Here is a 15,000-nt window from a genome sequence, read left to right as displayed (position 1 = left end):
GAGGTAAATGTCTTACAGTAGAAGCGAATATTCATACTAAAGCATATATATATATATATATATATATATATATATATATATATATATATATATATATATATATATATATATATATATATAAATATATCTATATATGTATACATAATACACATATTTATGTACATATGTGTGTCTTATAAATATGTATATATATATATATATATATATATATATATATATATATATATATATATATATATTATATAATATATACAAATATCTTATATATGTTATATGTATATCTGTCTATATATCTATCTCTATCTATCTATCCATCTATATATATTTATATCTATATATCTATCTATATATATTTATATTTATCTATCTATCTATATTTATATATGTATATATCCATTATCTATCTATGTATATATATATATTTATATAAATACACACACACACACACATATATATATATATATATATATATATATATATATATATATATATGTATATACATATATATATATATATATATATATATATATATATATATATATATATCCATTACTTTCATTCATTTTGCTAGCGAGCTCGCAACTTGAATGCTCGTAACCTAAAACAAATTTTCCTGTAAGAAACGGGAAATTGCATTGCATTGCCGGCAAATAGATTCACTTCTCTCCCTACCGAAGCCATGTCTGGGTGATGTGCTTCTACCAATTTTTCAGGATTTCCCAATCTTATTTCACATGAAGTGAAAAGTTTGTCTCCTCCATATTCTCTTATGCATCTCCAATATCATTGTTTTTTCATAAATATTATTTTTGTAATATAAACAGTTAACTGCTTCTCATCAATGTAGATAGCAAATACATTTCAATGTTAAGAACACATGGTCATTAATTAGTCAATGTCAGCACCCCTCTCATATCATCAATTGATTTGATATCTTTTTTGTTAAGAATTGTGTAACTGAACCAATCAGGGATGTCGAGTGATTGTACACTTATGGTAGGTTGGCCTCCTGCATACCTTGTTCATGTTTCCAAGTAATTTCTTTTTTTTACTTCTACGGTATCCATCTGCTTTCTGTGTTTCTTAACTATTTTGGGGGCCATTGTCACGATACTGTTACCTTTACATTGCAGCAAAAAATTTCTTTTAGATAAACAATACCGATCACAACTCGACAAAGAACAATTCCGAAAACACCTCCAAGAGATGATGCTTCTACAAGAGATGATGCTTCTACAAGAGATGATGCTTCTACAAGAGATGATGCTTCTACAAGAGATGATGCTTCTACAAGTGCTACTTAAAGATTGGAAATGTCTGAGGCTCTAAGCAGGGTGGGGGCGTGTACCAACCGTGTGTCACACGATCGTACATAAATTATTTTGTATATATTATACTTGTATCTGCGCTCCTCCCTCGCACTAAAAAGAACCAGAATAAACATGTCTGCATTTTTCCTCTCTAACATTGTCTGTTTCTCGAACATGAAAATTCCTGTTGCCTTGAGGTTTTGTATATGAAGGAGAGTGTTCTTTAATAAAGTTACTCAGTTGATTGCATCCCGCCTTTGAGTTATAACCTTCTCTCGGCCGTCACATTGGTGACCCCGGAGTGACTACGCCCACCTCCTCGTGTCGTACCCGGAAGTTTTCCGCCCAGAACTTCGACTGGCTTTGTGAACAAGGAGGCACCCCAATAGCGTATGCCGCCCTCAAAACATACCTTCTGCAGCAGTACTCGCCGTCGCCAGCCGCCCGTATAGCAAAGTTTTTTCAGCTCTCTCAACAACCGTTGGGGGACCAAAGGGCTTCACTTGCCCTCAGGGAAATGACCAGTATCGCTCGCCTTCAACCTGCCGCAGATGGCTCTCCTCGTGAGGTGAACCTACTTCGTGCCCTTTGTATACGCCGTTTACCCGGACCTATACGCGCTGCCATACCCGATGTCGATAGTTTACCCATAAAGGACTTGATGACCAAAGCCGACGCCCTTATGGACAACCACTTCAAGACCTCCATCAACGCCTCCACCCCTGACGAAGAGGATGCCTATTCAACGTCAACCGAAGCTGACATGAATGCCGTAGGACATACACGCCTACCCCGTGACGTGCCGAAGCGGCGACAAAGCCACCCACCACCCACCAATCGCTCGCGCCCCAACAAACGACTTCTACAGCCACTTACTACCTCTTCGCAAAATTCAGACGTCTGGCACCGGAACGATTGGCAGCCGCCAAACAGACGTTCACCAAAATGGAGGAAATGGGCCTTTGCCAAAAGGCCTCCAGCCCATGATCGTCACCCTTACACATCGTTCTGAAGAAAGACGGCTCCCTCCATCCGTGCGGAGATTACAGGCGCCTGAACATGCAAACAGAACCGGATCACTACCCCCTCCCAAACATTGCCGACGTGACCTCCTACCTGCACAAAGCGAAGGTTTTTTCTACGCTCGACCTCCTGAAGGGGTATTATCAGGTGTCTATGAACCCAGAAGACATCCCCAAGACCGCCATCACCACTCCGTTTGGTACATACACCTTCAATTACTCCTGTTTTGGCCTTCGTAATGCTGGGGCCACGTTTCAACGTCTCATGGATGGCATCTTAGGGGACCTCCCTTTCTGTGTATGTTATGTGGACAACATACTTGTATTCTCCTCCTCAAAAGAGGAACACCTCCGTCACCTGCGCATCGTGCTCGACCGCCTGCAACAAAACGGCCTTGTAGTCCGGTACGACAAGTGTACCTTTGGCACCAACGAAGTGTCGTTCTTAGGGCACCGCATCACTCCTGAAGGAGTCCATCCCCTCCCTGAGAAGGTAGCAGCCGTTCAGGACTTCCCTGCGCCCTCGACCGTCAAAGCTCTGCAGGAGTTCTTGGGCATGATCAACTATTATCACCGTTTTCTGCCAGCCATTGCCGCCACTCTTGCTCCCCTCTATGCCTCCCTCAAGGGCAAGCCAAAGGACCTGAAGTGGGGTCCCCTTCAAGAAGCAGCCTTCTGCAATGCAAAGAATGCCCTATGAACCGCTGCGGCTCTCACTTTTCCTATCCCACATGCCCCTCTCCTTTTTTCCACTGATGCCAGCGACGTCGCTATTGGTGCAGTACTCGAGCAGGTGGTCAACGCCTTCTTCAGCAGAAAACAGTCCAAGGCAGAATCGGGTTATTCTACCTTCGATCGAGAATTGCTGGCGGTGTACTTGGCTGTCCGTCACTTTCGTCATTTCTTAGAAGGTACTCCCTTCGTCATTCGCATAGACCACATGCCTCTGGTGCACGCCTTTACTCGACAGTCTGATGCCTGGTCCGCCCGGCAACGCCGACATCTCTCCCCCGTGGCTGAATACAATTGCACCCTTCAATACGTCCCTGGGAAAATGAATCCCGTTGCCGATGCCCTGTCAAGAAACAAGTTGGCTGCCATTCAACTGGGATTGGATTACAACGCCCTGGCTGAAGCCCAAAGACAGGATCCAGAATATCAAGCATGTAGGACATCCTGCACGTCCCTCCGTTGGGAAGACTTCCCCCTCGAAGACTCCAGCACCACCCTCCTCTGTGACGTCAGTACTGGCAGACCACGACCTTGGATTCCTGCTCCCATGCGCCGACAGGTGTTTGATTTCATTCACGGCCTTTCACATCCCTCGTGCCGTTCTACTGTACATCTGCCTTACTCTCTGGATGGATTGCAAGATTTGGTATCCCTGAGCATATTACTTCTGACAGGGGAACCACTTTCACCTCTCAATTGTGGACATCATTAGCGAATCTCCTGGTCATCACCCTACATCAGACAACGGCCTACAACCCCGCTGCCAATGGAATGATTGAACATTTTCATCGCACACTCAAAGCAGCTTTGATGTCCCTCTGCAAGGATTGCAACTGGTTTACTCAGCTTCCCTGGGTCCTCCTAGGACTAAGGACCACTCCTATAGATGTCCTCGACGTCTCGGCAGCTGAAATGGTGTATAGCGACCCGTTGGTCGTCCCTGCCGAATTTTTTCCTCCTCCGATGATCTCCAGCGCATACGTCACGTCATGGGAAAATTTACTCCATGCCGCCAGACTTACAAGCCCCCAGCGAAGCATCACATACCAACAGACTTGCACTCTGCAACGCTCGTCTTCCTGCGCAGCGACACTACCAAGCCATCACTAACGCCCCCTTACACGGGCCCTTTCCTTGTGATCTGACGCAGTCCGAAAGCATTCCTACTAAACATTCGTGGCAAAGAAGACTGGTTCTCCATTGATCGTCTAAAACCTGCTTATCTACTGTCAGATGACCCGCCTACAGTTCGCCTCTCTAGATCAGGGCGCCCTATTTAACAAGTACAGTATGTCATTTTTAGGGGGGGAGCCATGTACCAACCGTGTGTCACATGATCGTACATAAATTATTTTGTATATATTATGCTTGTATCTGCGCTCTTCCCTTGCACTAAAAAGAACCAGAATAAACATGTCTGTGTTTTTCCTCTCTAATAATGTCAGTTCCTCAAACATGAAAATTCCTGTTGCCTTGAGGTTTTGTATATAAAGGAGAGTGTTCTATTATAAATTACTCAGTATCTTTCATCCTGCCTTTGAGTCACAACCTTCTCTCGGCCGTCACAGGCGTGTTTGCAAGGTAATACGAGACAAAATGGGGTAAAAAAACAGGTGAACACTGCGTGGGTAATGTATAAGCACTGCATGGCTGATACATGTCCACTAAAAAGGCCCATATGGTGCAAAACATTTTGCTCACAGACTGATGTAATTCTCATAACCTAATTCTAATTTGTATGCTGATATTACAGTTTACTCGTATTCCAGTTTTCTCGTATTGAAAATTACTAAAAATCGGCGTACTACTGTATATATATATATATATATATATATATATATATATATATATATGTATATATGTATGTATATATATAATATATAATATATATATATATATATATATATTATATATATATATATATATATATATATATATATATATATATATGCATATGTATTTATATAACCACTTGTTATATATAACATATATTTATTTATAGTATATATATATAATATATATATATATATATATATATATATATATATATATATATATATATATATTTGCATATGTATTTATATAACCACTTGTTATATATAACATATATTTATTTACATTCATTTATATATATATACTTATATATATATATATATATATATATATATATGTGTGTGTGTGTGTGTGTGTGTGTGTGTTTATGTACATATGCGCTTGTGTGTGTATATAAAATGCATGTGTGACTTTCACGGAGGAAAATGATGCATGTTGAATAATTTATGACATTTGTAAATATTTTGTAAATGATAGAATATGATCTCAATTCTTCCTTGGATTTCAGCCAGAAAAAAAATCAACGTTAGTAGAAAAATTAATATAACGATTATAGAAAAGATCATAAAATTTAACAGTAGTTCAATGCCCATTTCCAAATAAGCAGTAAATCATTTTTCTTCAAGTAATTAACTCAAATCTGTTCTTAGGGGTAATGAGTTTAAAAAAAGGTAAAATATAACTTGAGGGTTATGTGGAAAATGGAATATTTTTCCTCAATTGTATGAATTTCTTTATTCCCTCTTCGTTTAAACAAATAACTAATGGTGGGCCACATTTCCTTTTTCACTGGATATCTTTTCATATACCACCACCAGATTCAAAGCTTGTAACATGCTGCAAAGTGTCAACATAATATTCCGTTATATTTCCTATTCTTAAGATTTCCACAATGTCAACATATCAAATATAATAGGCTACAGTACGATGACTACCCCCCAAAAATTGCGTTTACATTGTTGTAGAGATATTCAAAATAATTGAGAAATGTAAGACCCATTTACCAGTTTTTTTTTGTATATGAAGGAGAGTGTTCTTTAATAAAGTTACTCAGTTGATTGCATCCCGCCTTTGAGTTATAACCTTCTCTCGGCCGTCACATTGGTGACCCCGGAGTGACTACGCCCACCTCCTCGTGTCGTACCCGGAAGTTTTCCGCCCAGAACTTCGACTGGCTTTGTGAACAAGGAGGCACCCCAATAGCGTATGCCGCCCTCAAAACATACCTTCTGCAGCAGTACTCGCCGTCGCCAGCCGCCCGTATAGCAAAGTTTTTTCAGCTCTCTCAACAACCGTTGGGGGACCAAAGGGCTTCACTTGCCCTCAGGGAAATGACCAGTATCGCTCGCCTTCAACCTGCCGCAGATGGCTCTCCTCGTGAGGTGAACCTACTTCGTGCCCTTTGTATACGCCGTTTACCCGGACCTATACGCGCTGCCATACCCGATGTCGATAGTTTACCCATAAAGGACTTGATGACCAAAGCCGACGCCCTTATGGACAACCACTTCAAGACCTCCATCAACGCCTCCACCCCTGACGAAGAGGATGCCTATTCAACGTCAACCGAAGCTGACATGAATGCCGTAGGACATACACGCCTACCCCGTGACGTGCCGAAGCGGCGACAAAGCCACCCACCACCCACCAATCGCTCGCGCCCCAACAAACGACTTCTACAGCCACTTACTACCTCTTCGCAAAATTCAGACGTCTGGCACCGGAACGATTGGCAGCCGCCAAACAGACGTTCACCAAAATGGAGGAAATGGGCCTTTGCCAAAAGGCCTCCAGCCCATGATCGTCACCCTTACACATCGTTCTGAAGAAAGACGGCTCCCTCCATCCGTGCGGAGATTACAGGCGCCTGAACATGCAAACAGAACCGGATCACTACCCCCTCCCAAACATTGCCGACGTGACCTCCTACCTGCACAAAGCGAAGGTTTTTTCTACGCTCGACCTCCTGAAGGGGTATTATCAGGTGTCTATGAACCCAGAAGACATCCCCAAGACCGCCATCACCACTCCGTTTGGTACATACACCTTCAATTACTCCTGTTTTGGCCTTCGTAATGCTGGGGCCACGTTTCAACGTCTCATGGATGGCATCTTAGGGGACCTCCCTTTCTGTGTATGTTATGTGGACAACATACTTGTATTCTCCTCCTCAAAAGAGGAACACCTCCGTCACCTGCGCATCGTGCTCGACCGCCTGCAACAAAACGGCCTTGTAGTCCGGTACGACAAGTGTACCTTTGGCACCAACGAAGTGTCGTTCTTAGGGCACCGCATCACTCCTGAAGGAGTCCATCCCCTCCCTGAGAAGGTAGCAGCCGTTCAGGACTTCCCTGCGCCCTCGACCGTCAAAGCTCTGCAGGAGTTCTTGGGCATGATCAACTATTATCACCGTTTTCTGCCAGCCATTGCCGCCACTCTTGCTCCCCTCTATGCCTCCCTCAAGGGCAAGCCAAAGGACCTGAAGTGGGGTCCCCTTCAAGAAGCAGCCTTCTGCAATGCAAAGAATGCCCTATGAACCGCTGCGGCTCTCACTTTTCCTATCCCACATGCCCCTCTCCTTTTTTCCACTGATGCCAGCGACGTCGCTATTGGTGCAGTACTCGAGCAGGTGGTCAACGCCTTCTTCAGCAGAAAACAGTCCAAGGCAGAATCGGGTTATTCTACCTTCGATCGAGAATTGCTGGCGGTGTACTTGGCTGTCCGTCACTTTCGTCATTTCTTAGAAGGTACTCCCTTCGTCATTCGCATAGACCACATGCCTCTGGTGCACGCCTTTACTCGACAGTCTGATGCCTGGTCCGCCCGGCAACGCCGACATCTCTCCCCCGTGGCTGAATACAATTGCACCCTTCAATACGTCCCTGGGAAAATGAATCCCGTTGCCGATGCCCTGTCAAGAAACAAGTTGGCTGCCATTCAACTGGGATTGGATTACAACGCCCTGGCTGAAGCCCAAAGACAGGATCCAGAATATCAAGCATGTAGGACATCCTGCACGTCCCTCCGTTGGGAAGACTTCCCCCTCGAAGACTCCAGCACCACCCTCCTCTGTGACGTCAGTACTGGCAGACCACGACCTTGGATTCCTGCTCCCATGCGCCGACAGGTGTTTGATTTCATTCACGGCCTTTCACATCCCTCGTGCCGTTCTACTGTACATCTGCCTTACTCTCTGGATGGATTGCAAGATTTGGTATCCCTGAGCATATTACTTCTGACAGGGGAACCACTTTCACCTCTCAATTGTGGACATCATTAGCGAATCTCCTGGTCATCACCCTACATCAGACAACGGCCTACAACCCCGCTGCCAATGGAATGATTGAACATTTTCATCGCACACTCAAAGCAGCTTTGATGTCCCTCTGCAAGGATTGCAACTGGTTTACTCAGCTTCCCTGGGTCCTCCTAGGACTAAGGACCACTCCTATAGATGTCCTCGACGTCTCGGCAGCTGAAATGGTGTATAGCGACCCGTTGGTCGTCCCTGCCGAATTTTTTCCTCCTCCGATGATCTCCAGCGCATACGTCACGTCATGGGAAAATTTACTCCATGCCGCCAGACTTACAAGCCCCCAGCGAAGCATCACATACCAACAGACTTGCACTCTGCAACGCTCGTCTTCCTGCGCAGCGACACTACCAAGCCATCACTAACGCCCCCTTACACGGGCCCTTTCCTTGTGATCTGACGCAGTCCGAAAGCATTCCTACTAAACATTCGTGGCAAAGAAGACTGGTTCTCCATTGATCGTCTAAAACCTGCTTATCTACTGTCAGATGACCCGCCTACAGTTCGCCTCTCTAGATCAGGGCGCCCTATTTAACAAGTACAGTATGTCATTTTTAGGGGGGGAGCCATGTACCAACCGTGTGTCACATGATCGTACATAAATTATTTTGTATATATTATGCTTGTATCTGCGCTCTTCCCTTGCACTAAAAAGAACCAGAATAAACATGTCTGTGTTTTTCCTCTCTAATAATGTCAGTTCCTCAAACATGAAAATTCCTGTTGCCTTGAGGTTTTGTATATAAAGGAGAGTGTTCTATTATAAATTACTCAGTATCTTTCATCCTGCCTTTGAGTCACAACCTTCTCTCGGCCGTCACAGGCGTGTTTGCAAGGTAATACGAGACAAAATGGGGTAAAAAAACAGGTGAACACTGCGTGGGTAATGTATAAGCACTGCATGGCTGATACATGTCCACTAAAAAGGCCCATATGGTGCAAAACATTTTGCTCACAGACTGATGTAATTCTCATAACCTAATTCTAATTTGTATGCTGATATTACAGTTTACTCGTATTCCAGTTTTCTCGTATTGAAAATTACTAAAAATCGGCGTACTACTGTATATATATATATATATATATATATATATATATATATATATATATATATATATATATATGTATATATGTATGTATATATATAATATATAATATATATATATATATATATATATATATATATATATATATATATTTATATATATATATATATATATATATATATATATATGCATATGTATTTATATAACCACTTGTTATATATAACATATATTTATTTATAGTATATATATATAATATATATATATATATATATATATATATATATATATATATATATATTTGCATATGTATTTATATAACCACTTGTTATATATAACATATATTTATTTACATTCATTTATATATATATACTTATATATATATATATATATATATATATATATATATATATATATATATATATATATATATATGTGTGTGTGTGTGTGTGTGTGTGTTTATGTACATATGCGCTTGTGTGTGTATATAAAATGCATGTGTGACTTTCACGGAGGAAAATGATGCATGTTGAATAATTTATGACATTTGTAAATATTTTGTAAATGATAGAATATGATCTCAATTCTTCCTTGGATTTCAGCCAGAAAAAAAATCAACGTTAGTAGAAAAATTAATATAACGATTATAGAAAAGATCATAAAATTTAACAGTAGTTCAATGCCCATTTCCAAATAAGCAGTAAATCATTTTTCTTCAAGTAATTAACTCAAATCTGTTCTTAGGGGTAATGAGTTTAAAAAAAGGTAAAATATAACTTGAGGGTTATGTGGAAAATGGAATATTTTTCCTCAATTGTATGAATTTCTTTATTCCCTCTTCGTTTAAACAAATAACTAATGGTGGGCCACATTTCCTTTTTCACTGGATATCTTTTCATATACCACCACCAGATTCAAAGCTTGTAACATGCTGCAAAGTGTCAACATAATATTCCGTTATATTTCCTATTCTTAAGATTTCCACAATGTCAACATATCAAATATAATAGGCTACAGTACGATGACTACCCCCCAAAAATTGCGTTTACATTGTTGTAGAGATATTCAAAATAATTGAGAAATGTAAGACCCATTTACCAGTTTTCACCAAAAAAATGGAGAAATTAAATTTTCCCGCTGACCTATAAGGTAAAACAGTCATACCTCATGTATCATACTTGTACGAAGCATATGAGTAATTAGAGAACTTCAGAATATTATTATTATTATTATTTTTTTTTTTTTTTTTTTTTTTTTTTTTTTTTGTTCGAGTGTGGTGTACCGTATTTCTATTGGGCATTCATATTCCACTCAAGTATCGGCAGATGTGTGTCTTAGATATAGCAAGGCGATATCAATAATAAACCGAGATAAACTATCAAACGAAAATTCCTCCGCCGCGTGTCCAATAACAGAAAATTGACACATTCAATTAAAGTTTGGTCATCTCTTTTAGGCGAAGATACTCCGCCCTCTTTAAAATGATTTTCTGTGAGTTGTCTTTGCCTCTCTCGAATAGGACAAGCTAGGCTAGATTTCGATTAAGATATATAAAGTAAGCAAAAAAATATACTTTGGTAGGATATGTTTCACTTGATGTAGAATATTCGACAATGCTTATCTGTGTGCAGTATTTTTCTTGGTACATAAGCGTTGATGTATTCAAGGATTCTTATATTAAGTTCCCTTTCCTACTACTTATCTGTTATAAACCTCATACACTTGAGTCTTAAGTGTACTGTTCTGAATACCTTGTGTAGCATCTTGAGAAATGAAATCGCTCGATTGACTGTAAGTCGGATACGCAAAGAACCAATTTTATTTGGAAATGATACAGATTTAAATTTGAAAGCCTAATTCGGGAAGGGTTAATATTTTTTACTGATTTCATTTCAGAAAGATAAGTTTTGTTGAGAAAGATTCTGTCTTAAATTTGACACAATTAAGTGAGGTCAGAATTTATTGGTTGTATGTGACAACGTTGCTATGATCATAAACTCGATTGTAAATATATAACCATTATGGATTCCATTTCCAACTCTCCGTTGAAGTGGTCATGCTTTCCTTATACAGTAAAATCATTGACATAGAAACCAAAGATACTCCTCCCCTCGTCCCATTAAGTTTAGGGGTATACCTAAGGTCCCCCACCCTCCTTTTGATTCCACATCAAAGTGATTAATTGTTTTTGCAGTTGTTAAAACGTCTGTACTTCTCAACTATAGGTTCTTCTCACGGGATATGAGGGTTTAAGCCTTTTGAGATTTTCATAAACTCGCGAGTTGGTTTTTACTTTTGGATGGAGGTAATAGGACACTCTTTGGAAAAGGTGGTGAGAGACTTGGAGCCGATGAGTTCCGTTGCTTAAATGAAGCCTGTGTGCCAACCTGCCTGAAGATGCGTTTGAAAAGTACGTTTGTGTCTAAGAGAACGTTCCTGATCCTATGTTTCCATTGTGTTGAAATGTTTTTGTCCAAAGAGAATGTTCCTTATCCTATGTTTACATTGAGTTGAAAGTATGATTTGTTCAAAGAGAACGTTCCCGATCGCGTGTTTACATTGTGATAAAAATATGGTTTTGTTTAAAGAGAACGTTCCCGATCCTGTGTTTACGTTGTGTTAAAAATACGTTTTTGTCGAAAGATAACTTTCCCGATAGTTTATATTTGGGAGAGCTACTATATTTGTTCTGCCAGTTTCAATAGGCTTGACAAGAGAAGTTAATTCTTCTCGTGCGTTGCATAAGATATCATCTAGACATATCACTACAAGGCATATAACGAATATGTACATTTACGTATACACATTTTCGTCCTGAATTCCCAGGCCTGATTTAAGGCATCGGATTATATATATCCCCGAAAATTCTGAACTTATTTCCTTTATATTAGTAACTCCCATAACCAGGCAAGCGAGGCAAATAAAGAGATTCATTGAATTGTCAGTCAAGATTATGAAATGCCGATATTATTTTGCGTTACATTTATTCGTTTCGTGATTTACATGTGAGCCCAAAAGTATCCTTTGAAGACAGCGGAAGTGAAGAGGCATAATCCTGAAGAAGAGAGAGGAATCCTTCGGGAGACATTTAACATTTCAGAGTTAAAATTATGAAATGCTATAGGCAAGGCAATCTTGAACAAACAAACAACAATAAACTATGCGATACCTTTATTCGTTTCGTGTTTAACATGCCAGCCCAAAACGGCGGAGGTAACCCGAAGAAGGGAGATGAATCCTTCGGGAGACATTTAACATTTCAGAGTCATTCCTTCCCCGGGTGTCGAGTGCGTGCTGAGTCCGAGGATGACCTCGACGTTTATGGAGTCGGTTGCAATTTAATGAGTGATAGCTTCGTCTGCTCTTCTTCATTTTGATCCAATTCCTTGCAATTCGTCTTTAATGTACTTCGGTCCCCTTTTGCTAAATCAAATATTAATTCTTTATGTTATTCCCCTTCTCATATCTTTATTCTTCCTTCTTCTCCCCTTTCCTTTTCCCTTCTCCACCATTTATCTTCCCTTTTCTTTTTCTTAGCATCTTTCAATTTTCCATTAGTCTTCCTTCCTCAGCTCTTTAATAACTGCCTTAAGGTCACTTCACTTATCTCGTATCCCTTCTTTAACCCCTTCCGCCTTAATTACAAACTTCTTATTATTCTCTTTGTTCATCTTCAATCACAAATTTTCAATTAATTCTTCATTTCTCTTTCTCCCTTTCTTTCTTTTACTTTATTCGTTTCATCTCTCTCTCTCTCTCTCTCTCTCTCTCTCTCTCTCTCTCTCTCTCTCTCTCTCTCTCTCATATAAGCAGTTGCGCCATTAAATCAGTTCTTATAATCATTATCCCGGGCATTAGGATGATGCATCGCCGGGAGCTATAGGGAAATGTTTGTAGCAAAATGGCCATTTCCCGTCCAAATTACCGCCAGGTAAATAGACTGACTCATTCAGTCAGTGCAAGGAAAGGTCTTGGGCCACCTACATCGCAACACCTCATTGTGGAGACACTATTATGTGCCAGGGCAACCCATCGCACAAATCACATGATTTACGTTTCGAGGGCAATAAATGCAACAATTCTCCCTTCCCTTCGATCACAGACCGACTCAAAAGATTGTAAACGATTTTCACGAAATGAGGGAGATGGGGAGGAAAAGAGAGTGAAGGATGGAAAGAGAGAGAGAGAGAGAGAGAGTAGGCGATATATATAATGGGGAGATGGGAAGCTAGTGATATATCGCCCCGGGGTTCGATTCACGTTGCAAATGTGCAATATCTCTTGCATTCAAAGGATGGTTAAATTACCCTCGCGTCATTTTGGATTCATAGTAATTGCGACCCTCAAGGAACATTGGGATGCATGATGCATAAGACATGAAAACAACTCGTTTAGTTCTGTAATGCATAGCCTGTATACATTGCTCTTGCTTCAAAGGGCAACTATATATACATTTGGATACAAACATTATCTGAATATGGAAATATTTCGAAATACAAGAACGGTTTTAATTCATTATCCAAGTGGTGTTAAAGATCACCGGATAATCTGTATCATAAATGACGATTTATTTAAACAGATTTGGTTGGAAGGTTGACTTAGATCTTCTTAAAGCAATAATCACAAGCTTTGAGAGCCTAGAAAATGTTCCAAATAATTAGGTCTGAATATTACTGCAATTTTATCGCTAATGAATTGGGGGAATACATAACATTCAACACATATGACGTAATTAGTATTGACGCCTATTCGTAAAATGTTGCAGTCAATTATTCTCGCCTTATATATTCAAATTCTTAGTTTAGAACATCAGGGACTTTATCTCTCTATAACAGTCCGCTCTCTCTCTCTCTCTCTCTCTCTCTCTCTCTCTCTCTCTCTCTCTCTCTCTCTCTCTCTCTCTCTCTCTCTCTCAAAGAATACAAAATCCCAGGTAATAAGCCTTTCAAGAAAGATCGCCTTCCAAAAATGGTGGAGGGTTACTGCTCTATATCAGAAATTATCTAAACCAAATAGAAATTAAATTAGAAACTGAATATGGAGTTACTGGTGCAAGTATTAACGCCATAGGAAATTAAATGTCCATTCTTGTAATATAAAGACCACCAAACCAATCGCAAGAACAGAACGAAGTGCTGTATAGATAACAGGGATAAGAAGGGAACAATAAGCTAGCTGTCCTAATGGGAGACTTTAATGCAGCAGTAAACTGGGACAAAATGAATTTTACATCTTACACAGGACACGGGCTACTAGAACTTGATAACAGTGAATGCCTCCATCAGTGGGTCGGTAAACCAACGAGGGTAAACAACATTAGATATTATGCTACCAACAAAAGAAAATTTAGTATTCAATGTCCCAATAGGGGGAAATATTGGCAGAAGGGCCGATAGAATAGTTAGGTTTCAGGTAAATATTGCTCATCTAAAAGGAAAGAAAATTCTCAAGAAACTAGATTACAGACAACATAACTGGATACAACTGAAGGAATACACCAAAAATTTAGAATACAATGAAACAGGGAACATAGGTACGTAGTGGGACTCCTTTTGTAGAAAAATACAAAGAAAAACGGGGTAAGTGTATACCGCATAGAAACATTTTACCAAATATAACTCCACTGCCCAAATGGTTCAACCGAGTAATATCCTATGCTATACAATAGGAAGTAGAGACAGGAAACATAAATCAATGGGTGTACAGCCCTCACTTCGAGAATTTTCCGAAGACAAAAAGATAAGCAG

This window comes from Palaemon carinicauda, chromosome 1, assembly GCF_036898095.1.
Source record: "Palaemon carinicauda isolate YSFRI2023 chromosome 1, ASM3689809v2, whole genome shotgun sequence".
NCBI lineage: Eukaryota > Metazoa > Arthropoda > Malacostraca > Decapoda > Palaemonidae > Palaemon > Palaemon carinicauda.
Note: the sequence above shows the minus strand (reverse complement) of the source record.